This window comes from Hyla sarda, unplaced genomic scaffold, assembly GCF_029499605.1.
Source record: "Hyla sarda isolate aHylSar1 unplaced genomic scaffold, aHylSar1.hap1 scaffold_144, whole genome shotgun sequence".
Lineage (NCBI taxonomy): Eukaryota > Metazoa > Chordata > Amphibia > Anura > Hylidae > Hyla > Hyla sarda.
The window spans coordinates 73,298-95,820 of NW_026608070.1; the positions used below are offsets into that span (position 1 = coordinate 73,298).

Below are 22,523 nucleotides of genomic sequence, written 5' to 3' on the forward strand. Positions count from 1 at the left end.
AACCAGCGGTGTTCCTCTTTTATCAGGTGTCAAACAGGGCTGACCCCTGTCCCCACTCCTTTTTATTTGCGCAATCGAACCACTGATGGCCCTCCTCAGAAAAGACCGGGTAGTAAGAGGCGTACCGATACCTGGTGGAGGAGGGACCCATCTAAAGGTGTTGGGGTACATGGATGATGTCACCATACTGTGCCCGGACTCTCCATCCATGAGGGGGGCATTGAGGAACACCAGCTATTTCTGCGAGGTCTCTGGTTTTAAGCTAAACACAGATAAATGTGACTGTTTTTATATTGGCTCCTGGGATTCATCCATCACCCCAGGAGTCACAATGCAACAGGATCAAATTAAAGTTTTAGGTATTGTTTTTAACCAGGTCAATGATGGGAGCCCTAACTGGGATTCAGCTATAGCTAAGATGGAGAAGAAGATTTTAATGTGGAATCTTAGAAACCTTACCATGGAGGGGAAGATTTTAATAATAAAGATGGTTTTACTCCCTATTATGCTATACATTGCCATGGTATTTCCTCCATCTATTTTATACATTAAAAAAGTAACTAGAATTGTTTTTACTTTTTTATGGGGTTCAAAAATGGAGAAATTAAAGCGTGATTTTATGTACAAAAGTAAAGATAATGGCGGGAAAGATGTTCCTAACCTTTTTACTTTCTTTTACATAAAGTATTTCTGTTTCTGTTTTAAAATTATTAAATCCGATGGCATTTTTAGCTGCTTTTTAAGGTACGCTGCGGGCATGGTTTTTAAAAGATGGTTGCGCATCCCTCTGAACGCTCCGGTGCTTCTGTGTCCCCCAAAACATTATGTGGTGTTGGAAAAGACAGTCAGGCTCCTAGGTCTCCAAGATTTGGAGCCTGACATACTGGGGGACCAGAGAAAGGTATCAAAGGTCCTCAGGCGGAGTGAGGTTACCCTGGCAGTGTCCAATTTCACACAGGCAAGATCCAAAAAGGTATGGCGGAACGTGTACGGGAAGTTTCTGGCGAATGTACACAGGGATCTTGCCTGGGCAATCGTCCACCAGTGCCTCCCTACTCGTGAGTTTCAGCACAGGCGAGGACTGGTGGCGAGAGCCAAGTGCCCGAGAGATGGCTGCGGAGTGGACGAAACGGTGCTGCACATATTTTGGAACTGCCCTTTTGCACGGGAGCTTTGGAGGAAGGTAGGCCCACTTTTGAAGTGGGCCTGCGGCCTAAAAGATTTTAATCACGAATGTGTCTTTTACGGTCTTTTTAACTGCCCCAATTTTAAACAGCAGATGATCTGCTGGATGATTATTAATTGTTTTAAAAATGCCATCTGGAAAGTTAGGAACATCTTACTTTTTAAACATGATTTTATTGATGTTAAAAACTGTATAAAGCTGGCCCTGAGTGAGATGTACATCTATTACCTAAGAGACAAGAAACAGTTGGGGGCCAGCGAGGCAGCATCCATGTGGTGTCTGCCTCTATGGAACGAAATAACAGTATAATCAGTTTTTATGACATTTGTATAATGTTTTATCCTGCCATTTTTATTTTTTCTCCTTTTATTACTGGTTTTATTATTTGTATTTTAAAACTTTTGTGAACCTTTTATTATTTTGCATTTTAAATTTTGTATGGTTTCTTATTTATTCAATAAAATTTTGTTGAAACCTTATCTGTTCTTATCAGTTTAATATCTGATACGTCCCCTATCTGGGGACCATATATTAAATGGATTTTTGAGAACGGGGGCCGATTTCGAAGCTTGCTTCCGTCGCCCTATGCATTGACCCGATATGGCAGTATCTTCGGGTACAGTGCACCACCCCCTTACAGGGTTAAAAAGAAAGATTCCTACTTTCATTGCTACCTGCTTGCTGGCTAGCCAGCTAGCCAGCCCTGTGGGCCTTGCTGCTGCTGCTGCTGCTGCAGCCAAAAAACAAAAGGTGGTGCTGCTGCTGCTTCTGCTGCTTCTGCTTGTGTCTGGCCGCTGTTGGAGCGTCCAGGCACAGGACTTCTGCTGCTGCTGACTAAATGGCCTCCTTAATTGGATCATTTGAGTAGCCAGCACACCTGTGCAGGTAGGGCATGACATGATAGGCAGCTGCCTTGATAGCGGGTGGGTGCTGAATGTTCCTAATTGACAAAATAAGATTAATGCTTATGAAGAAATATAAAATCTCATCCCTTCCCCAATATCGCGCCACACCCCTACCCCTTAATTCCCTGGTTGAACTTGATGGACATATGTCTTTTTTCGACCGTACTAACTATGTAACTATGTAACATAACATGGGGGGGTCTCCTGGCTGTTCACACAGGTGTGTCATTGCTGTACATTGACCATGCATTGCTTCTGTGGTATTGCAAAGGCAAAGACAAATGCTTCCAGCCATCCATTGCACTAATGGATTGGTCATCAGCTGGCTGTCTATGTCCCGCATCAATATAGACCAAAGTACAGAGGGTTAGGCTATGCTATAGTGCACCTACCTGATGCATCAGAAGGTGCGAGGCCCTTGCTAAATTCTGTGCACAGACTTTGAGATCTATGCTTTAGACTGTATCTAAACCTGCTCCAACATGGACTGACATTCTGGCCTACTTTCAGCCGATGCGACTTGTCTGTCGCTGAACAGTCGCTTTTTATGTATTCAGCACCTATGTATAATGTTGTAAAAATGCTCTAGAAGCTAAAGTCGCAGAAATGTCACACATATTTGGCCTGCAACTTTCTGTGCGACAAATTCAGACAGGAAAAATCAGTATAAATCCTTAGAAAATTATCCCCCAGTGTCTCCATCTGCTGGCGGTATTGAATAAGCATTGCTGCACTGATGGGGTATGCATTAGACGAAAAAAAAGAAGAAAAAGAAGAATAATACGCCCAGAAAAGAGGCGAAAAGGAGAAAAACGTAAAAAAACGTGAAAAAAAAGTAAGAGGAAGAGAAGGGAAAAAAAGGTGGAAATGGGTTTAAAAGTGATTTCGGCGGAGAAATATATATATATATATATATATATATATATATATATATATATACGCGCACACACACACATAGATATAAACGTATTCTCCGTTGAGATATTGCAGCCGCTGCTGTGTCCAGGCCCAGGAGCCTTAGCACTGTGCTGTGATGTCACTCAATACCACTGACATCACTAGGTGTAAACAACATCTCTCCTTTGCTGTGTATGTGACTATGGAGCTGTTTGGTGATGTCGTCTATTATGGCCTTCATAGAAGCAACAGGAGATTGTTGCATCCATCTAGAACCCTCAGAACTACAGTGCTATGATGTCACTCACTTCCACAGGCCTTGCAGAGTGTAAACAACAACAACCCAGCTTTGTTGTGTATGTAACCATAGGGATTGTGATGTCACCTAGAACCTTCACAGCAGCGACAGCTTTATGAGGAGCATCAGCACTGCTCTGCCTGAGCAGAACCATCACCGCCATAGGTTGTCAAATAACCCGGATTTAACCCACACAGGTAAGTCCAATGGGGTGCAGGCATGTCCTCTATGCTTACAGCTTCCCGTGGGTGTTGGTTTGATACCGTTTGGGGACTGCCAAGGAGGCATCTGCAGGCAACAAAGGTAGGTGTGTGCTTGTGTGTGTGTTTCCTATGCAGATCCTAAGCCCAGTGTCACATGCAAGTAGGAGGAGTAAGAAGGGTTCCTGGCAAATCCGGGTTATGGATTGCATTTAAAAAGGCCCCGTGGGAGTGCAATGGGCCCCTGTCTTGCTGCTTAGCAATAATGGTATGGGTTTAGGTTCTGCTGTGTGTACTGGTGGTTGACTGCCCCCCAGCCCAGAGTGTGCATGGAAAATTGTCTGGCAGCCTCCCTGACAGCAAGCAGTGATAGTGCCCATGAAGGGGACCTTGTTGGGCCCGCCCCTTTCACGGTTATCGCTTCTCGGCCTTTTGGCTAAGATCAAGTGTAGTATCTGTTCTTATCAGTTTAATATCTGATACGTCCCCTATCTGGGGACCATATATTAAATGGATTTTTGAGAACGGGGGCCGATTTCGAAGCTTGCTTCCGTCGCCCTATGCATTGACCCGATATGGCAGTATCTTCGGGTACAGTGCACCACCCCCTTACAGGGTTAAAAAGAAAGATTCCTACTTTCATTGCTACCTGCTTGCTGGCTAGCCAGCTAGCCAGCCCTGTGGGCCTTGCTGCTGCTGCTGCTGCAGCCAAAAAACAAAAGGTGGTGCTGCTGCTGCTTCTGCTGCTTCTGCTTGTGTCTGGCCGCTGTTGGAGCGTCCAGGCACAGGACTTCTGCTGCTGCTGACTAAATGGCCTCCTTAATTGGATCATTTGAGTAGCCAGCACACCTGTGCAGGTAGGGCATGACATGATAGGCAGCTGCCTTGATAGCGGGTGGGTGCTGAATGTTCCTAATTGACAAAATAAGATTAATGCTTATGAAGAAATATAAAATCTCATCCCTTCCCCAATATCGCACCACACCCCTACCCCTTAATTCCCTGGTTGAACTTGATGGACATATGTCTTTTTTCGACCGTACTAACTATGTAACTATGTAACATAACATGGGGGGGTCTCCTGGCTGTTCACACAGGTGTGTCATTGCTGTACATTGACCATGCATTGCTTCTGTGGTATTGCAAAGGCAAAGACAAATGCTTCCAGCCATCCATTGCACTAATGGATTGGTCATCAGCTGGCTGTCTATGTCCCGCATCAATATAGACCAAAGTACAGAGGGTTAGGCTATGCTATAGTGCACCTACCTGATGCATCAGAAGGTGCGAGGCCCTTGCTAAATTCTGTGCACAGACTTTGAGATCTATGCTTTAGACTGTATCTAAACCTGCTCCAACATGGACTGACATTCTGGCCTACTTTCAGCCGATGCGACTTGTCTGTCGCTGAACAGTCGCTTTTTATGTATTCAGCACCTATGTATAATGTTGTAAAAATGCTCTAGAAGCTAAAGTCGCAGAAATGTCACACATATTTGGCCTGCAACTTTCTGTGCGACAAATTCAGACAGGAAAAATCAGTATAAATCCTTAGAAAATTATCCCCCAGTGTCTCCATCTGCTGGCGGTATTGAATAAGCATTGCTGCACTGATGGGGTATGCATTAGACGAAAAAAAAGAAGAAAAAGAAGAATAATACGCCCAGAAAAGAGGCGAAAAGGAGAAAAACGTAAAAAAACGTGAAAAAAAAGTAAGAGGAAGAGAAGGGAAAAAAAGGTGGAAATGGGTTTAAAAGTGATTTCGGCGGAGAAATATATATATATATATATATATATATATATATATATATATATATATATATACGCGCACACACACACATATATATAAACGTATTCTCCGTTGAGATATTGCAGCCGCTGCTGTGTCCAGGCCCAGGAGCCTTAGCACTGTGCTGTGATGTCACTCAATACCACTGACATCACTAGGTGTAAACAACATCTCTCCTTTGCTGTGTATGTGACTATGGAGCTGTTTGGTGATGTCGTCTATTATGGCCTTCATAGAAGCAACAGGAGATTGTTGCATCCATCTAGAACCCTCAGAACTACAGTGCTATGATGTCACTCACTTCCACAGGCCTTGCAGAGTGTAAACAACAACAACCCAGCTTTGTTGTGTATGTAACCATAGGGATTGTGATGTCACCTAGAACCTTCACAGCAGCGACAGCTTTATGAGGAGCATCAGCACTGCTCTGCCTGAGCAGAACCATCACCGCCATAGGTTGTCAAATAACCCGGATTTAACCCACACAGGTAAGTCCAATGGGGTGCAGGCATGTCCTCTATGCTTACAGCTTCCCGTGGGTGTTGGTTTGATACCGTTTGGGGACAGCCAAGGAGGCATCTGCAGGCAACAAAGGTAGGTGTGTGCTTGTGTGTGTGTTTCCTATGCAGATCCTAAGCCCAGTGTCACATGCAAGTAGGAGGAGTAAGAAGGGTTCCTGGCAAATCCGGGTTATGGATTGCATTTAAAAAGGCCCCGTGGGAGTGCAATGGGCTCCTGTCTTGCTGCTTAGCAATAATGGTATGGGTTTAGGTTCTGCTGTGTGTACTGGTGGTTGACTGCCCCCCAGCCCAGAGTGTGCATGGAAAATTGTCTGGCAGCCTCCCTGACAGCAAGCAGTGATAGTGCCCATGAAGGGGACCTTGTTGGGCCCGCCCCTTTCACGGTTATCGCTTCTCGGCCTTTTGGCTAAGATCAAGTGTAGTATCTGTTCTTATCAGTTTAATATCTGATACGTCCCCTATCTGGGGACCATATATTAAATGGATTTTTGAGAACGGGGGCCGATTTCGAAGCTTGCTTCCGTCGCCCTATGCATTGACCCGATATGGCAGTATCTTCGGGTACAGTGCACCACCCCCTTACAGGGTTAAAAAGAAAGATTCCTACTTTCATTGCTACCTGCTTGCTGGCTAGCCAGCTAGCCAGCCCTGTGGGCCTTGCTGCTGCTGCTGCTGCTGCAGCCAAAAAACAAAAGGTGGTGCTGCTGCTGCTTCTGCTGCTTCTGCTTGTGTCTGGCCGCTGTTGGAGCGTCCAGGCACAGGACTTCTGCTGCTGCTGACTAAATGGCCTCCTTAATTGGATCATTTGAGTAGCCAGCACACCTGTGCAGGTAGGGCATGACATGATAGGCAGCTGCCTTGATAGCGGGTGGGTGCTGAATGTTCCTAATTGACAAAATAAGATTAATGCTTATGAAGAAATATAAAATCTCATCCCTTCCCCAATATCGCGCCACACCCCTACCCCTTAATTCCCTGGTTGAACTTGATGGACATATGTCTTTTTTCGACCGTACTAACTATGTAACTATGTAACATAACATGGGGGGGTCTCCTGGCTGTTCACACAGGTGTGTCATTGCTGTACATTGACCATGCATTGCTTCTGTGGTATTGCAAAGGCAAAGACAAATGCTTCCAGCCATCCATTGCACTAATGGATTGGTCATCAGCTGGCTGTCTATGTCCCGCATCAATATAGACCAAAGTACAGAGGGTTAGGCTATGCTATAGTGCACCTACCTGATGCATCAGAAGGTGCGAGGCCCTTGCTAAATTCTGTGCACAGACTTTGAGATCTATGCTTTAGACTGTATCTAAACCTGCTCCAACATGGACTGACATTCTGGCCTACTTTCAGCCGATGCGACTTGTCTGTCGCTGAACAGTCGCTTTTTATGTATTCAGCACCTATGTATAATGTTGTAAAAATGCTCTAGAAGCTAAAGTCGCAGAAATGTCACACATATTTGGCCTGCAACTTTCTGTGCGACAAATTCAGACAGGAAAAATCAGTATAAATCCTTAGAAAATTATCCCCCAGTGTCTCCATCTGCTGGCGGTATTGAATAAGCATTGCTGCACTGATGGGGTATGCATTAGACGAAAAAAAAGAAGAAAAAGAAGAATAATACGCCCAGAAAAGAGGCGAAAAGGAGAAAAACGTAAAAAAACGTGAAAAAAAAGTAAGAGGAAGAGAAGGGAAAAAAAGGTGGAAATGGGTTTAAAAGTGATTTCGGCGGAGAAATATATATATATATATATATATATATATATATATATACGCGCACACACACACATATATATAAACGTATTCTCCGTTGAGATATTGCAGCCGCTGCTGTGTCCAGGCCCAGGAGCCTTAGCACTGTGCTGTGATGTCACTCAATACCACTGACATCACTAGGTGTAAACAACATCTCTCCTTTGCTGTGTATGTGACTATGGAGCTGTTTGGTGATGTCGTCTATTATGGCCTTCATAGAAGCAACAGGAGATTGTTGCATCCATCTAGAACCCTCAGAACTACAGTGCTATGATGTCACTCACTTCCACAGGCCTTGCAGAGTGTAAACAACAACAACCCAGCTTTGTTGTGTATGTAACCATAGGGATTGTGATGTCACCTAGAACCTTCACAGCAGCGACAGCTTTATGAGGAGCATCAGCACTGCTCTGCCTGAGCAGAACCATCACCGCCATAGGTTGTCAAATAACCCGCATTTAACCCACACAGGTAAGTCCAATGGGGTGCAGGCATGTCCTCTATGCTTACAGCTTCCCGTGGGTGTTGGTTTGATACCGTTTGGGGACAGCCAAGGAGGCATCTGCAGGCAACAAAGGTAGGTGTGTGCTTGTGTGTGTGTTTCCTATGCAGATCCTAAGCCCAGTGTCACATGCAAGTAGGAGGAGTAAGAAGGGTTCCTGGCAAATCCGGGTTATGGATTGCATTTAAAAAGGCCCCGTGGGAGTGCAATGGGCCCCTGTCTTGCTGCTTAGCAATAATGGTATGGGTTTAGGTTCTGCTGTGTGTACTGGTGGTTGACTGCCCCCCAGCCCAGAGTGTGCATGGAAAATTGTCTGGCAGCCTCCCTGACAGCAAGCAGTGATAGTGCCCATGAAGGGGACCTTGTTGGGCCCGCCCCTTTCACGGTTATCGCTTCTCGGCCTTTTGGCTAAGATCAAGTGTAGTATCTGTTCTTATCAGTTTAATATCTGATACGTCCCCTATCTGGGGACCATATATTAAATGGATTTTTGAGAACGGGGGCCGATTTCGAAGCTTGCTTCCGTCGCCCTATGCATTGACCCGATATGGCAGTATCTTCGGGTACAGTGCACCACCCCCTTACAGGGTTAAAAAGAAAGATTCCTACTTTCATTGCTACCTGCTTGCTGGCTAGCCAGCTAGCCAGCCCTGTGGGCCTTGCTGCTGCTGCTGCTGCTGCAGCCAAAAAACAAAAGGTGGTGCTGCTGCTGCTGCTTCTGCTGCTTCTGCTTGTGTCTGGCCGCTGTTGGAGCGTCCAGGCACAGGACTTCTGCTGCTGCTGACTAAATGGCCTCCTTAATTGGATCATTTGAGTAGCCAGCACACCTGTGCAGGTAGGGCATGACATGATAGGCAGCTGCCTTGATAGCGGGTGGGTGCTGAATGTTCCTAATTGACAAAATAAGATTAATGCTTATGAAGAAATATAAAATCTCATCCCTTCCCCAATATCGCGCCACACCCCTACCCCTTAATTCCCTGGTTGAACTTGATGGACATATGTCTTTTTTCGACCGTACTAACTATGTAACTATGTAACATAACATGGGGGGGTCTCCTGGCTGTTCACACAGGTGTGTCATTGCTGTACATTGACCATGCATTGCTTCTGTGGTATTGCAAAGGCAAAGACAAATGCTTCCAGCCATCCATTGCACTAATGGATTGGTCATCAGCTGGCTGTCTATGTCCCGCATCAATATAGACCAAAGTACAGAGGGTTAGGCTATGCTATAGTGCACCTACCTGATGCATCAGAAGGTGCGAGGCCCTTGCTAAATTCTGTGCACAGACTTTGAGATCTATGCTTTAGACTGTATCTAAACCTGCTCCAACATGGACTGACATTCTGGCCTACTTTCAGCCGATGCGACTTGTCTGTCGCTGAACAGTCGCTTTTTATGTATTCAGCACCTATGTATAATGTTGTAAAAATGCTCTAGAAGCTAAAGTCGCAGAAATGTCACACATATTTGGCCTGCAACTTTCTGTGCGACAAATTCAGACAGGAAAAATCAGTATAAATCCTTAGAAAATTATCCCCCAGTGTCTCCATCTGCTGGCGGTATTGAATAAGCATTGCTGCACTGATGGGGTATGCATTAGACGAAAAAAAAGAAGAAAAAGAAGAATAATACGCCCAGAAAAGAGGCGAAAAGGAGAAAAACGTAAAAAAACGTGAAAAAAAAGTAAGAGGAAGAGAAGGGAAAAAAAGGTGGAAATGGGTTTAAAAGTGATTTCGGCGGAGAAATATATATATATATATATATATATATATATATATATATATATATATATATATATATACGCGCACACACACACATATATATAAACGTATTCTCCGTTGAGATATTGCAGCCGCTGCTGTGTCCAGGCCCAGGAGCCTTAGCACTGTGCTGTGATGTCACTCAATACCACTGACATCACTAGGTGTAAACAACATCTCTCCTTTGCTGTGTATGTGACTATGGAGCTGTTTGGTGATGTCGTCTATTATGGCCTTCATAGAAGCAACAGGAGATTGTTGCATCCATCTAGAACCCTCAGAACTACAGTGCTATGATGCCACTCACTTCCACAGGCCTTGCAGAGTGTAAACAACAACAACCCAGCTTTGTTGTGTATGTAACCATAGGGATTGTGATGTCACCTAGAACCTTCACAGCAGCGACAGCTTTATGAGGAGCATCAGCACTGCTCTGCCTGAGCAGAACCATCACCGCCATAGGTTGTCAAATAACCCGGATTTAACCCACACAGGTAAGTCCAATGGGGTGCAGGCATGTCCTCTATGCTTACAGCTTCCCGTGGGTGTTGGTTTGATACCGTTTGGGGACAGCCAAGGAGGCATCTGCAGGCAACAAAGGTAGGTGTGTGCTTGTGTGTGTGTTTCCTATGCAGATCCTAAGCCCAGTGTCACATGCAAGTAGGAGGAGTAAGAAGGGTTCCTGGCAAATCCGGGTTATGGATTGCATTTAAAAAGGCCCCGTGGGAGTGCAATGGGCCCCTGTCTTGCTGCTTAGCAATAATGGTATGGGTTTAGGTTCTGCTGTGTGTACTGGTGGTTGACTGCCCCCCAGCCCAGAGTGTGCATGGAAAATTGTCTGGCAGCCTCCCTGACAGCAAGCAGTGATAGTGCCCATGAAGGGGACCTTGTTGGGCCCGCCCCTTTCACGGTTATCGCTTCTCGGCCTTTTGGCTAAGATCAAGTGTAGTATCTGTTCTTATCAGTTTAATATCTGATACGTCCCCTATCTGGGGACCATATATTAAATGGATTTTTGAGAACGGGGGCCGATTTCGAAGCTTGCTTCCGTCGCCCTATGCATTGACCCGATATGGCAGTATCTTCGGGTACAGTGCACCACCCCCTTACAGGGTTAAAAAGAAAGATTCCTACTTTCATTGCTACCTGCTTGCTGGCTAGCCAGCTAGCCAGCCCTGTGGGCCTTGCTGCTGCTGCTGCTGCTGCAGCCAAAAAACAAAAGGTGGTGCTGCTGCTGCTTCTGCTGCTTCTGCTTGTGTCTGGCCGCTGTTGGAGCGTCCAGGCACAGGACTTCTGCTGCTGCTGACTAAATGGCCTCCTTAATTGGATCATTTGAGTAGCCAGCACACCTGTGCAGGTAGGGCATGACATGATAGGCAGCTGCCTTGATAGCGGGTGGGTGCTGAATGTTCCTAATTGACAAAATAAGATTAATGCTTATGAAGAAATATAAAATCTCATCCCTTCCCCAATATCGCGCCACACCCCTACCCCTTAATTCCCTGGTTGAACTTGATGGACATATGTCTTTTTTCGACCGTACTAACTATGTAACTATGTAACATAACATGGGGGGGTCTCCTGGCTGTTCACACAGGTGTGTCATTGCTGTACATTGACCATGCATTGCTTCTGTGGTATTGCAAAGGCAAAGACAAATGCTTCCAGCCATCCATTGCACTAATGGATTGGTCATCAGCTGGCTGTCTATGTCCCGCATCAATATAGACCAAAGTACAGAGGGTTAGGCTATGCTATAGTGCACCTACCTGATGCATCAGAAGGTGCGAGGCCCTTGCTAAATTCTGTGCACAGACTTTGAGATCTATGCTTTAGACTGTATCTAAACCTGCTCCAACATGGACTGACATTCTGGCCTACTTTCAGCCGATGCGACTTGTCTGTCGCTGAACAGTCGCTTTTTATGTATTCAGCACCTATGTATAATGTTGTAAAAATGCTCTAGAAGCTAAAGTCGCAGAAATGTCACACATATTTGGCCTGCAACTTTCTGTGCGACAAATTCAGACAGGAAAAATCAGTATAAATCCTTAGAAAATTATCCCCCAGTGTCTCCATCTGCTGGCGGTATTGAATAAGCATTGCTGCACTGATGGGGTATGCATTAGACGAAAAAAAAGAAGAAAAAGAAGAATAATACGCCCAGAAAAGAGGCGAAAAGGAGAAAAACGTAAAAAAACGTGAAAAAAAAGTAAGAGGAAGAGAAGGGAAAAAAAGGTGGAAATGGGTTTAAAAGTGATTTCGGCGGAGAAATATATATATATATATATATATATATATATATATATATACGCGCACACACACACATATATATAAACGTATTCTCCGTTGAGATATTGCAGCCGCTGCTGTGTCCAGGCCCAGGAGCCTTAGCACTGTGCTGTGATGTCACTCAATACCACTGACATCACTAGGTGTAAACAACATCTCTCCTTTGCTGTGTATGTGACTATGGAGCTGTTTGGTGATGTCGTCTATTATGGCCTTCATAGAAGCAACAGGAGATTGTTGCATCCATCTAGAACCCTCAGAACTACAGTGCTATGATGTCACTCACTTCCACAGGCCTTGCAGAGTGTAAACAACAACAACCCAGCTTTGTTGTGTATGTAACCATAGGGATTGTGATGTCACCTAGAACCTTCACAGCAGCGACAGCTTTATGAGGAGCATCAGCACTGCTCTGCCTGAGCAGAACCATCACCGCCATAGGTTGTCAAATAACCCGGATTTAACCCACACAGGTAAGTCCAATGGGGTGCAGGCATGTCCTCTATGCTTACAGCTTCCCGTGGGTGTTGGTTTGATACCGTTTGGGGACAGCCAAGGAGGCATCTGCAGGCAACAAAGGTAGGTGTGTGCTTGTGTGTGTGTTTCCTATGCAGATCCTAAGCCCAGTGTCACATGCAAGTAGGAGGAGTAAGAAGGGTTCCTGGCAAATCCGGGTTATGGATTGCATTTAAAAAGGCCCCGTGGGAGTGCAATGGGCCCCTGTCTTGCTGCTTAGCAATAATGGTATGGGTTTAGGTTCTGCTGTGTGTACTGGTGGTTGACTGCCCCCCAGCCCAGAGTGTGCATGGAAAATTGTCTGGCAGCCTCCCTGACAGCAAGCAGTGATAGTGCCCATGAAGGGGACCTTGTTGGGCCCGCCCCTTTCACGGTTATCGCTTCTCGGCCTTTTGGCTAAGATCAAGTGTAGTATCTGTTCTTATCAGTTTAATATCTGATACGTCCCCTATCTGGGGACCATATATTAAATGGATTTTTGAGAACGGGGGCCGATTTCGAAGCTTGCTTCCGTCGCCCTATGCATTGACCCGATATGGCAGTATCTTCGGGTACAGTGCACCACCCCCTTACAGGGTTAAAAAGAAAGATTCCTACTTTCATTGCTACCTGCTTGCTGGCTAGCCAGCTAGCCAGCCCTGTGGGCCTTGCTGCTGCTGCTGCTGCTGCAGCCAAAAAACAAAAGGTGGTGCTGCTGCTGCTTCTGCTGCTTCTGCTTGTGTCTGGCCCCTGTTGGAGCGTCCAGGCACAGGACTTCTGCTGCTGCTGACTAAATGGCCTCCTTAATTGGATCATTTGAGTAGCCAGCACACCTGTGCAGGTAGGGCATGACATGATAGGCAGCTGCCTTGATAGCGGGTGGGTGCTGAATGTTCCTAATTGACAAAATAAGATTAATGCTTATGAAGAAATATAAAATCTCATCCCTTCCCCAATATCGCGCCACACCCCTACCCCTTAATTCCCTGGTTGAACTTGATGGACATATGTCTTTTTTCGACCGTACTAACTATGTAACTATGTAACATAACATGGGGGGGTCTCCTGGCTGTTCACACAGGTGTGTCATTGCTGTACATTGACCATGCATTGCTTCTGTGGTATTGCAAAGGCAAAGACAAATGCTTCCAGCCATCCATTGCACTAATGGATTGGTCATCAGCTGGCTGTCTATGTCCCGCATCAATATAGACCAAAGTACAGAGGGTTAGGCTATGCTATAGTGCACCTACCTGATGCATCAGAAGGTGCGAGGCCCTTGCTAAATTCTGTGCACAGACTTTGAGATCTATGCTTTAGACTGTATCTAAACCTGCTCCAACATGGACTGACATTCTGGCCTACTTTCAGCCGATGCGACTTGTCTGTCACTGAACAGTCGCTTTTTATGTATTCAGCACCTATGTATAATGTTGTAAAAATGCTCTAGAAGCTAAAGTCGCAGAAATGTCACACATATTTGGCCTGCAACTTTCTGTGCGACAAATTCAGACAGGAAAAATCAGTATAAATCCTTAGAAAATTATCCCCCAGTGTCTCCATCTGCTGGCGGTATTGAATAAGCATTGCTGCACTGATGGGGTATGCATTAGACGAAAAAAAAGAAGAAAAAGAAGAATAATACGCCCAGAAAAGAGGCGAAAAGGAGAAAAACGTAAAAAAACGTGAAAAAAAAGTAAGAGGAAGAGAAGGGAAAAAAAGGTGGAAATGGGTTTAAAAGTGATTTCGGCGGAGAAATATATATATATATATATATATATATATATATATATATATATATATACGCGCACACACACACATATATATAAACGTATTCTCCGTTGAGATATTGCAGCCGCTGCTGTGTCCAGGCCCAGGAGCCTTAGCACTGTGCTGTGATGTCACTCAATACCACTGACATCACTAGGTGTAAACAACATCTCTCCTTTGCTGTGTATGTGACTATGGAGCTGTTTGGTGATGTCGTCTATTATGGCCTTCATAGAAGCAACAGGAGATTGTTGCATCCATCTAGAACCCTCAGAACTACAGTGCTATGATGTCACTCACTTCCACAGGCCTTGCAGAGTGTAAACAACAACAACCCAGCTTTGTTGTGTATGTAACCATAGGGATTGTGATGTCACCTAGAACCTTCACAGCAGCGACAGCTTTATGAGGAGCATCAGCACTGCTCTGCCTGAGCAGAACCATCACCGCCATAGGTTGTCAAATAACCCGGATTTAACCCACACAGGTAAGTCCAATGGGGTGCAGGCATGTCCTCTATGCTTACAGCTTCCCGTGGGTGTTGGTTTGATACCGTTTGGGGACAGCCAAGGAGGCATCTGCAGGCAACAAAGGTAGGTGTGTGCTTGTGTGTGTGTTTCCTATGCAGATCCTAAGCCCAGTGTCACATGCAAGTAGGAGGAGTAAGAAGGGTTCCTGGCAAATCCGGGTTATGGATTGCATTTAAAAAGGCCCCGTGGGAGTGCAATGGGCCCCTGTCTTGCTGCTTAGCAATAATGGTATGGGTTTAGGTTCTGCTGTGTGTACTGGTGGTTGACTGCCCCCCAGCCCAGAGTGTGCATGGAAAATTGTCTGGCAGCCTCCCTGACAGCAAGCAGTGATAGTGCCCATGAAGGGGACCTTGTTGGGCCCGCCCCTTTCACGGTTATCGCTTCTCGGCCTTTTGGCTAAGATCAAGTGTAGTATCTGTTCTTATCAGTTTAATATCTGATACGTCCCCTATCTGGGGACCATATATTAAATGGATTTTTGAGAACGGGGGCCGATTTCGAAGCTTGCTTCCGTCGCCCTATGCATTGACCCGATATGGCAGTATCTTCGGGTACAGTGCACCACCCCCTTACAGGGTTAAAAAGAAAGATTCCTACTTTCATTGCTACCTGCTTGCTGGCTAGCCAGCTAGCCAGCCCTGTGGGCCTTGCTGCTGCTGCTGCTGCTGCAGCCAAAAAACAAAAGGTGGTGCTGCTGCTGCTTCTGCTGCTTCTGCTTGTGTCTGGCCGCTGTTGGAGCGTCCAGGCACAGGACTTCTGCTGCTGCTGACTAAATGGCCTCCTTAATTGGATCATTTGAGTAGCCAGCACACCTGTGCAGGTAGGGCATGACATGATAGGCAGCTGCCTTGATAGCGGGTGGGTGCTGAATGTTCCTAATTGACAAAATAAGATTAATGCTTATGAAGAAATATAAAATCTCATCCCTTCCCCAATATCGCGCCACACCCCTACCCCTTAATTCCCTGGTTGAACTTGATGGACATATGTCTTTTTTCGACCGTACTAACTATGTAACTATGTAACATAACATGGGGGGGTCTCCTGGCTGTTCACACAGGTGTGTCATTGCTGTACATTGACCATGCATTGCTTCTGTGGTATTGCAAAGGCAAAGACAAATGCTTCCAGCCATCCATTGCACTAATGGATTGGTCATCAGCTGGCTGTCTATGTCCCGCATCAATATAGACCAAAGTACAGAGGGTTAGGCTATGCTATAGTGCACCTACCTGATGCATCAGAAGGTGCGAGGCCCTTGCTAAATTCTGTGCACAGACTTTGAGATCTATGCTTTAGACTGTATCTAAACCTGCTCCAACATGGACTGACATTCTGGCCTACTTTCAGCCGATGCGACTTGTCTGTCGCTGAACAGTCGCTTTTTATGTATTCAGCACCTATGTATAATGTTGTAAAAATGCTCTAGAAGCTAAAGTCGCAGAAATGTCACACATATTTGGCCTGCAACTTTCTGTGCGACAAATTCAGACAGGAAAAATCAGTATAAATCCTTAGAAAATTATCCCCCAGTGTCTCCATCTGCTGGCGGTATTGAATAAGCATTGCTGCACTGATGGGGTATGCATTAGACGAAAAAAAAGAAGAAAAAGAAGAATAATACGCCCAGAAAAGAGGCGAAAAGGAGAAAAACGTAAAAAAACGTGAAAAAAAAGTAAGAGGAAGAGAAGGGAAAAAAAGGTGGAAATGGGTTTAAAAGTGATTTCGGCGGAGAAATATATATATATATATATATATATATATATATATATATATATATATACGCGCACACACACACATATATATAAACGTATTCTCCGTTGAGATATTGCAGCCGCTGCTGTGTCCAGGCCCAGGAGCCTTAGCACTGTGCTGTGATGTCACTCAATACCACTGACATCACTAGGTGTAAACAACATCTCTCCTTTGCTGTGTATGTGACTATGGAGCTGTTTGGTGATGTCGTCTATTATGGCCTTCATAGAAGCAACAGGAGATTGTTGCATCCATCTAGAACCCTCAGAACTACAGTGCTATGATGTCACTCACTTCCACAGGCCTTGCAGAGTGTAAACAACAACAACCCAGCTTTGTTGTGTATGTAACCATAGGGATTGTGATGTCACCTAGAACCTTCACAGCAGCGACAGCTTTATGAGGAGCATCAGCACTGCTCTGCCTGAGCAGAACCATCACCGCCATAGGTTGTCAAATAACCCGGATTTAACCCACACAGGTAAGTCCAATGGGGTGCAGGCATGTCCTCTATGCTTACAGCTTCCCGTGGGTGTTGGTTTGATACCGTTTGGGGACAGCCAAGGAGGCATCTGCAGGCAACAAAGGTAGGTGTGTGCTTGTGTGTGTGTTTCCTATGCAGATCCTAAGCCCAGTGTCACATGCAAGTAGGAGGAGTAAGAAGGGTTCCTGGCAAATCCGGGTTATGGATTGCATTTAAAAAGGCCCCGTGGGAGTGCAATGGGCCCCTGTCTTGCTGCTTAGCAATAATGGTATGGGTTTAGGTTCTGCTGTGTGTACTGGTGGTTGACTGCCCCCCAGCCCAGAGTGTGCATGGAAAATTGTCTGGCAGCCTCCCTGACAGCAAGCAGTGATAGTGCCCATGAAGGGGACCTTGTTGGGCCCGCCCCTTTCACGGTTATCGCTTCTCGGCCTTTTGGCTAAGATCAAGTGTAGTATCTGTTCTTATCAGTTTAATATCTGATACGTCCCCTATCTGGGGACCATATATTAAATGGATTTTTGAGAACGGGGGCCGATTTCGAAGCTTGCTTCCGTCGCCCTATGCATTGACCCGATATGGCAGTATCTTCGGGTACAGTGCACCACCCCCTTACAGGGTTAAAAAGAAAGATTCCTACTTTCATTGCTACCTGCTTGCTGGCTAGCCAGCTAGCCAGCCCTGTGGGCCTTGCTGCTGCTGCTGCTGCTGCAGCCAAAAAACAAAAGGTGGTGCTGCTGCTGCTTCTGCTGCTTCTGCTTGTGTCTGGCCGCTGTTGGAGCGTCCAGGCACAGGACTTCTGCTGCTGCTGACTAAATGGCCTCCTTAATTGGATCATTTGAGTAGCCAGCACACCTGTGCAGGTAGGGCATGACATGATAGGCAGCTGCCTTGATAGCGGGTGGGTGCTGAATGTTCCTAATTGACAAAATAAGATTAATGCTTATGAAGAAATATAAAATCTCATCCCTTCCCCAATATCGCGCCACACCCCTACCCCTTAATTCCCTGGTTGAACTTGATGGACATATGTCTTTTTTCGACCGTACTAACTATGTAACTATGTAACATAACATGGGGGGGTCTCCTGGCTGTTCACACAGGTGTGTCATTGCTGTACATTGACCATGCATTGCTTCTGTGGTATTGCAAAGGCAAAGACAAATGCTTCCAGCCATCCATTGCACTAATGGATTGGTCATCAGCTGGCTGTCTATGTCCCGCATCAATATAGACCAAAGTACAGAGGGTTAGGCTATGCTATAGTGCACCTACCTGATGCATCAGAAGGTGCGAGGCCCTTGCTAAATTCTGTGCACAGACTTTGAGATCTATGCTTTAGACTGTATCTAAACCTGCTCCAACATGGACTGACATTCTGGCCTACTTTCAGCCGATGCGACTTGTCTGTCGCTGAACAGTCGCTTTTTATGTATTCAGCACCTATGTATAATGTTGTAAAAATGCTCTAGAAGCTAAAGTCGCAGAAATGTCACACATATTTGGCCTGCAACTTTCTGTGCGACAAATTCAGACAGGAAAAATCAGTATAAATCCTTAGAAAATTATCCCCCAGTGTCTCCATCTGCTGGCGGTATTGAATAAGCATTGCTGCACTGATGGGGTATGCATTAGACGAAAAAAAAGAAGAAAAAGAAGAATAATACGCCCAGAAAAGAGGCGAAAAGGAGAAAAACGTAAAAAAACGTGAAAAAAAAGTAAGAGGAAGAGAAGGGAAAAAAAGGTGGAAATGGGTTTAAAAGTGATTTCGGCGGAGAAATATATATATATATATATATATATATATATATATATATATATATATATATATATATACGCGCACACACACACATATATATAAACGTATTCTCCGTTGAGATATTGCAGCCGCTGCTGTGTCCAGGCCCAGGAGCCTTAGCACTGTGCTGTGATGTCACTCAATACCACTGACATCACTAGGTGTAAACAACATCTCTCCTTTGCTGTGTATGTGACTATGGAGCTGTTTGGTGATGTCGTCTATTATGGCCTTCATAGAAGCAACAGGAGATTGTTGCATCCATCTAGAACCCTCAGAACTACAGTGCTATGATGTCACTCACTTCCACAGGCCTTGCAGAGTGTAAACAACAACAACCCAGCTTTGTTGTGTATGTAACCATAGGGATTGTGATGTCACCTAGAACCTTCACAGCAGCGACAGCTTTATGAGGAGCATCAGCACTGCTCTGCCTGAGCAGAACCATCACCGCCATAGGTTGTCAAATAACCCGGATTTAACCCACACAGGTAAGTCCAATGGGGTGCAGGCATGTCCTCTATGCTTACAGCTTCCCGTGGGTGTTGGTTTGATACCGTTTGGGGACAGCCAAGGAGGCATCTGCAGGCAACAAAGGTAGGTGTGTGCTTGTGTGTGTGTTTCCTATGCAGATCCTAAGCCCAGTGTCACATGCAAGTAGGAGGAGTAAGAAGGGTTCCTGGCAAATCCGGGTTATGGATTGCATTTAAAAAGGCCCCGTGGGAGTGCAATGGGCCCCTGTCTTGCTGCTTAGCAATAATGGTATGGGTTTAGGTTCTGCTGTGTGTACTGGTGGTTGACTGCCCCCCAGCCCAGAGTGTGCATGGAAAATTGTCTGGCAGCCTCCCTGACAGCAAGCAGTGATAGTGCCCATGAAGGGGACCTTGTTGGGCCCGCCCCTTTCACGGTTATCGCTTCTCGGCCTTTTGGCTAAGATCAAGTGTAGTATCTGTTCTTATCAGTTTAATATCTGATACGTCCCCTATCTGGGGACCATATATTAAATGGATTTTTGAGAACGGGGGCCGATTTCGAAGCTTGCTTCCGTCGCCCTATGCATTGACCCGATATGGCAGTATCTTCGGGTACAGTGCACCACCCCCTTACAGGGTTAAAAAGAAAGATTCCTACTTTCATTGCTACCTGCTTGCTGGCTAGCCAGCTAGCCAGCCCTGTGGGCCTTGCTGCTGCTGCTGCTGCTGCAGCCAAAAAACAAAAGGTGGTGCTGCTGCTGCTTCTGCTGCTTCTGCTTGTGTCTGGCCGCTGTTGGAGCGTCCAGGCACAGGACTTCTGCTGCTGCTGACTAAATGGCCTCCTTAATTGGATCATTTGAGTAGCCAGCACACCTGTGCAGGTAGGGCATGACATGATAGGCAGCTGCCTTGATAGCGGGTGGGTGCTGAATGTTCCTAATTGACAAAATAAGATTAATGCTTATGAAGAAATATAAAATCTCATCCCTTCCCCAATATCGCGCCACACCCCTACCCCTTAATTCCCTGGTTGAACTTGATGGACATATGTCTTTTTTCGACCGTACTAACTATGTAACTATGTAACATAACATGGGGGGGTCTCCTGGCTGTTCACACAGGTGTGTCATTGCTGTACATTGACCATGCATTGCTTCTGTGGTATTGCAAAGGCAAAGACAAATGCTTCCAGCCATCCATTGCACTAATGGATTGGTCATCAGCTGGCTGTCTATGTCCCGCATCAATATAGACCAAAGTACAGAGGGTTAGGCTATGCTATAGTGCACCTACCTGATGCATCAGAAGGTGCGAGGCCCTTGCTAAATTCTGTGCACAGACTTTGAGATCTATGCTTTAGACTGTATCTAAACCTGCTCCAACATGGACTGACATTCTGGCCTACTTTCAGCCGATGCGACTTGTCTGTCGCTGAACAGTCGCTTTTTATGTATTCAGCACCTATGTATAATGTTGTAAAAATGCTCTAGAAGCTAAAGTCGCAGAAATGTCACACATATTTGGCCTGCAACTTTCTGTGCGACAAATTCAGACATGAAAAATCAGTATAAATCCTTAGAAAATTATCCCCCAGTGTCTCCATCTGCTGGCGGTATTGAATAAGCATTGCTGCACTGATGGGGTATGCATTAGACGAAAAAAAAGAAGAAAAAGAAGAATAATACGCCCAGAAAAGAGGCGAAAAGGAGAAAAACGTAAAAAAACGTGAAAAAAAAGTAAGAGGAAGAGAAGGGAAAAAAAGGTGGAAATGGGTTTAAAAGTGATTTCGGCGGAGAAATATATATATATATATATATATATATATATATATATATATATATATATACGCGCACACACACACATATATATAAACGTATTCTCCGTTGAGATATTGCAGCCGCTGCTGTGTCCAGGCCCAGGAGCCTTAGCACTGTGCTGTGATGTCACTCAATACCACTGACATCACTAGGTGTAAACAACATCTCTCCTTTGCTGTGTATGTGACTATGGAGCTGTTTGGTGATGTCGTCTATTATGGCCTTCATAGAAGCAACAGGAGATTGTTGCATCCATCTAGAACCCTCAGAACTACAGTGCTATGATGTCACTCACTTCCACAGGCCTTGCAGAGTGTAAACAACAACAACCCAGCTTTGTTGTGTATGTAACCATAGGGATTGTGATGTCACCTAGAACCTTCACAGCAGCGACAGCTTTATGAGGAGCATCAGCACTGCTCTGCCTGAGCAGAACCATCACCGCCATAGGTTGTCAAATAACCCGGATTTAACCCACACAGGTAAGTCCAATGGGGTGCAGGCATGTCCTCTATGCTTACAGCTTCCCGTGGGTGTTGGTTTGATACCGTTTGGGGACAGCCAAGGAGGCATCTGCAGGCAACAAAGGTAGGTGTGTGCTTGTGTGTGTGTTTCCTATGCAGATCCTAAGCCCAGTGTCACATGCAAGTAGGAGGAGTAAGAAGGGTTCCTGGCAAATCCGGGTTATGGATTGCATTTAAAAAGGCCCCGTGGGAGTGCAATGGGCTCCTGTCTTGCTGCTTAGCAATAATGGTATGGGTTTAGGTTCTGCTGTGTGTACTGGTGGTTGACTGCCCCCCAGCCCAGAGTGTGCATGGAAAATTGTCTGGCAGCCTCCCTGACAGCAAGCAGTGATAGTGCCCATGAAGGGGACCTTGTTGGGCCCGCCCCTTTCACGGTTATCGCTTCTCGGCCTTTTGGCTAAGATCAAGTGTAGTATCTGTTCTTATCAGTTTAATATCTGATACGTCCCCTATCTGGGGACCATATATTAAATGGATTTTTGAGAACGGGGGCCGATTTCGAAGCTTGCTTCCGTCGCCCTATGCATTGACCCGATATGGCAGTATCTTCGGGTACAGTGCACCACCCCCTTACAGGGTTAAAAAGAAAGATTCCTACTTTCATTGCTACCTGCTTGCTGGCTAGCCAGCTAGCCAGCCCTGTGGGCCTTGCTGCTGCTGCTGCTGCTGCAGCCAAAAAACAAAAGGTGGTGCTGCTGCTGCTTCTGCTGCTTCTGCTTGTGTCTGGCCGCTGTTGGAGCGTCCAGGCACAGGACTTC

General features: G+C 45.7%; 10 non-coding genes across 10 annotated transcripts; all 10 read left to right on the top strand.

Moving 5' to 3' along the window:
* Positions 1–1,632: 1,632 nt before the first annotated feature.
* LOC130307796 (U2 spliceosomal RNA) lies at positions 1,633–1,818 on the top strand. The gene has a single exon (XR_008856955.1). It is a non-coding gene; the product is annotated as a U2 spliceosomal RNA (small nuclear RNA).
* A 2,084-nt stretch (positions 1,819–3,902) lies between these two features.
* LOC130307844 (U2 spliceosomal RNA) lies at positions 3,903–4,093 on the top strand. Its single transcript, XR_008856986.1, has one exon. It is a non-coding gene; the product is annotated as a U2 spliceosomal RNA (small nuclear RNA).
* A 2,089-nt stretch (positions 4,094–6,182) lies between these two features.
* Positions 6,183–6,373, top strand: LOC130307845 (U2 spliceosomal RNA). Its single transcript, XR_008856987.1, has one exon. It is a non-coding gene; the product is annotated as a U2 spliceosomal RNA (small nuclear RNA).
* A 2,078-nt stretch (positions 6,374–8,451) lies between these two features.
* Positions 8,452–8,642, top strand: LOC130307846 (U2 spliceosomal RNA). Its single transcript, XR_008856988.1, has one exon. It is a non-coding gene; the product is annotated as a U2 spliceosomal RNA (small nuclear RNA).
* A 2,101-nt stretch (positions 8,643–10,743) lies between these two features.
* On the top strand, positions 10,744–10,934 carry LOC130307847 (U2 spliceosomal RNA). The gene has a single exon (XR_008856989.1). It is a non-coding gene; the product is annotated as a U2 spliceosomal RNA (small nuclear RNA).
* Positions 10,935–13,014: 2,080 nt separating this feature from the next.
* Positions 13,015–13,205, top strand: LOC130307848 (U2 spliceosomal RNA). The gene has a single exon (XR_008856990.1). It is a non-coding gene; the product is annotated as a U2 spliceosomal RNA (small nuclear RNA).
* Positions 13,206–15,293: 2,088 nt separating this feature from the next.
* On the top strand, positions 15,294–15,484 carry LOC130307849 (U2 spliceosomal RNA). The gene has a single exon (XR_008856991.1). It is a non-coding gene; the product is annotated as a U2 spliceosomal RNA (small nuclear RNA).
* A 2,088-nt stretch (positions 15,485–17,572) lies between these two features.
* On the top strand, positions 17,573–17,763 carry LOC130307850 (U2 spliceosomal RNA). Its single transcript, XR_008856992.1, has one exon. It is a non-coding gene; the product is annotated as a U2 spliceosomal RNA (small nuclear RNA).
* Positions 17,764–19,861: 2,098 nt separating this feature from the next.
* LOC130307851 (U2 spliceosomal RNA) lies at positions 19,862–20,052 on the top strand. Its single transcript, XR_008856993.1, has one exon. It is a non-coding gene; the product is annotated as a U2 spliceosomal RNA (small nuclear RNA).
* Positions 20,053–22,142: 2,090 nt separating this feature from the next.
* LOC130307852 (U2 spliceosomal RNA) lies at positions 22,143–22,333 on the top strand. Its single transcript, XR_008856994.1, has one exon. It is a non-coding gene; the product is annotated as a U2 spliceosomal RNA (small nuclear RNA).
* Positions 22,334–22,523: the final 190 nt, after the last annotated feature.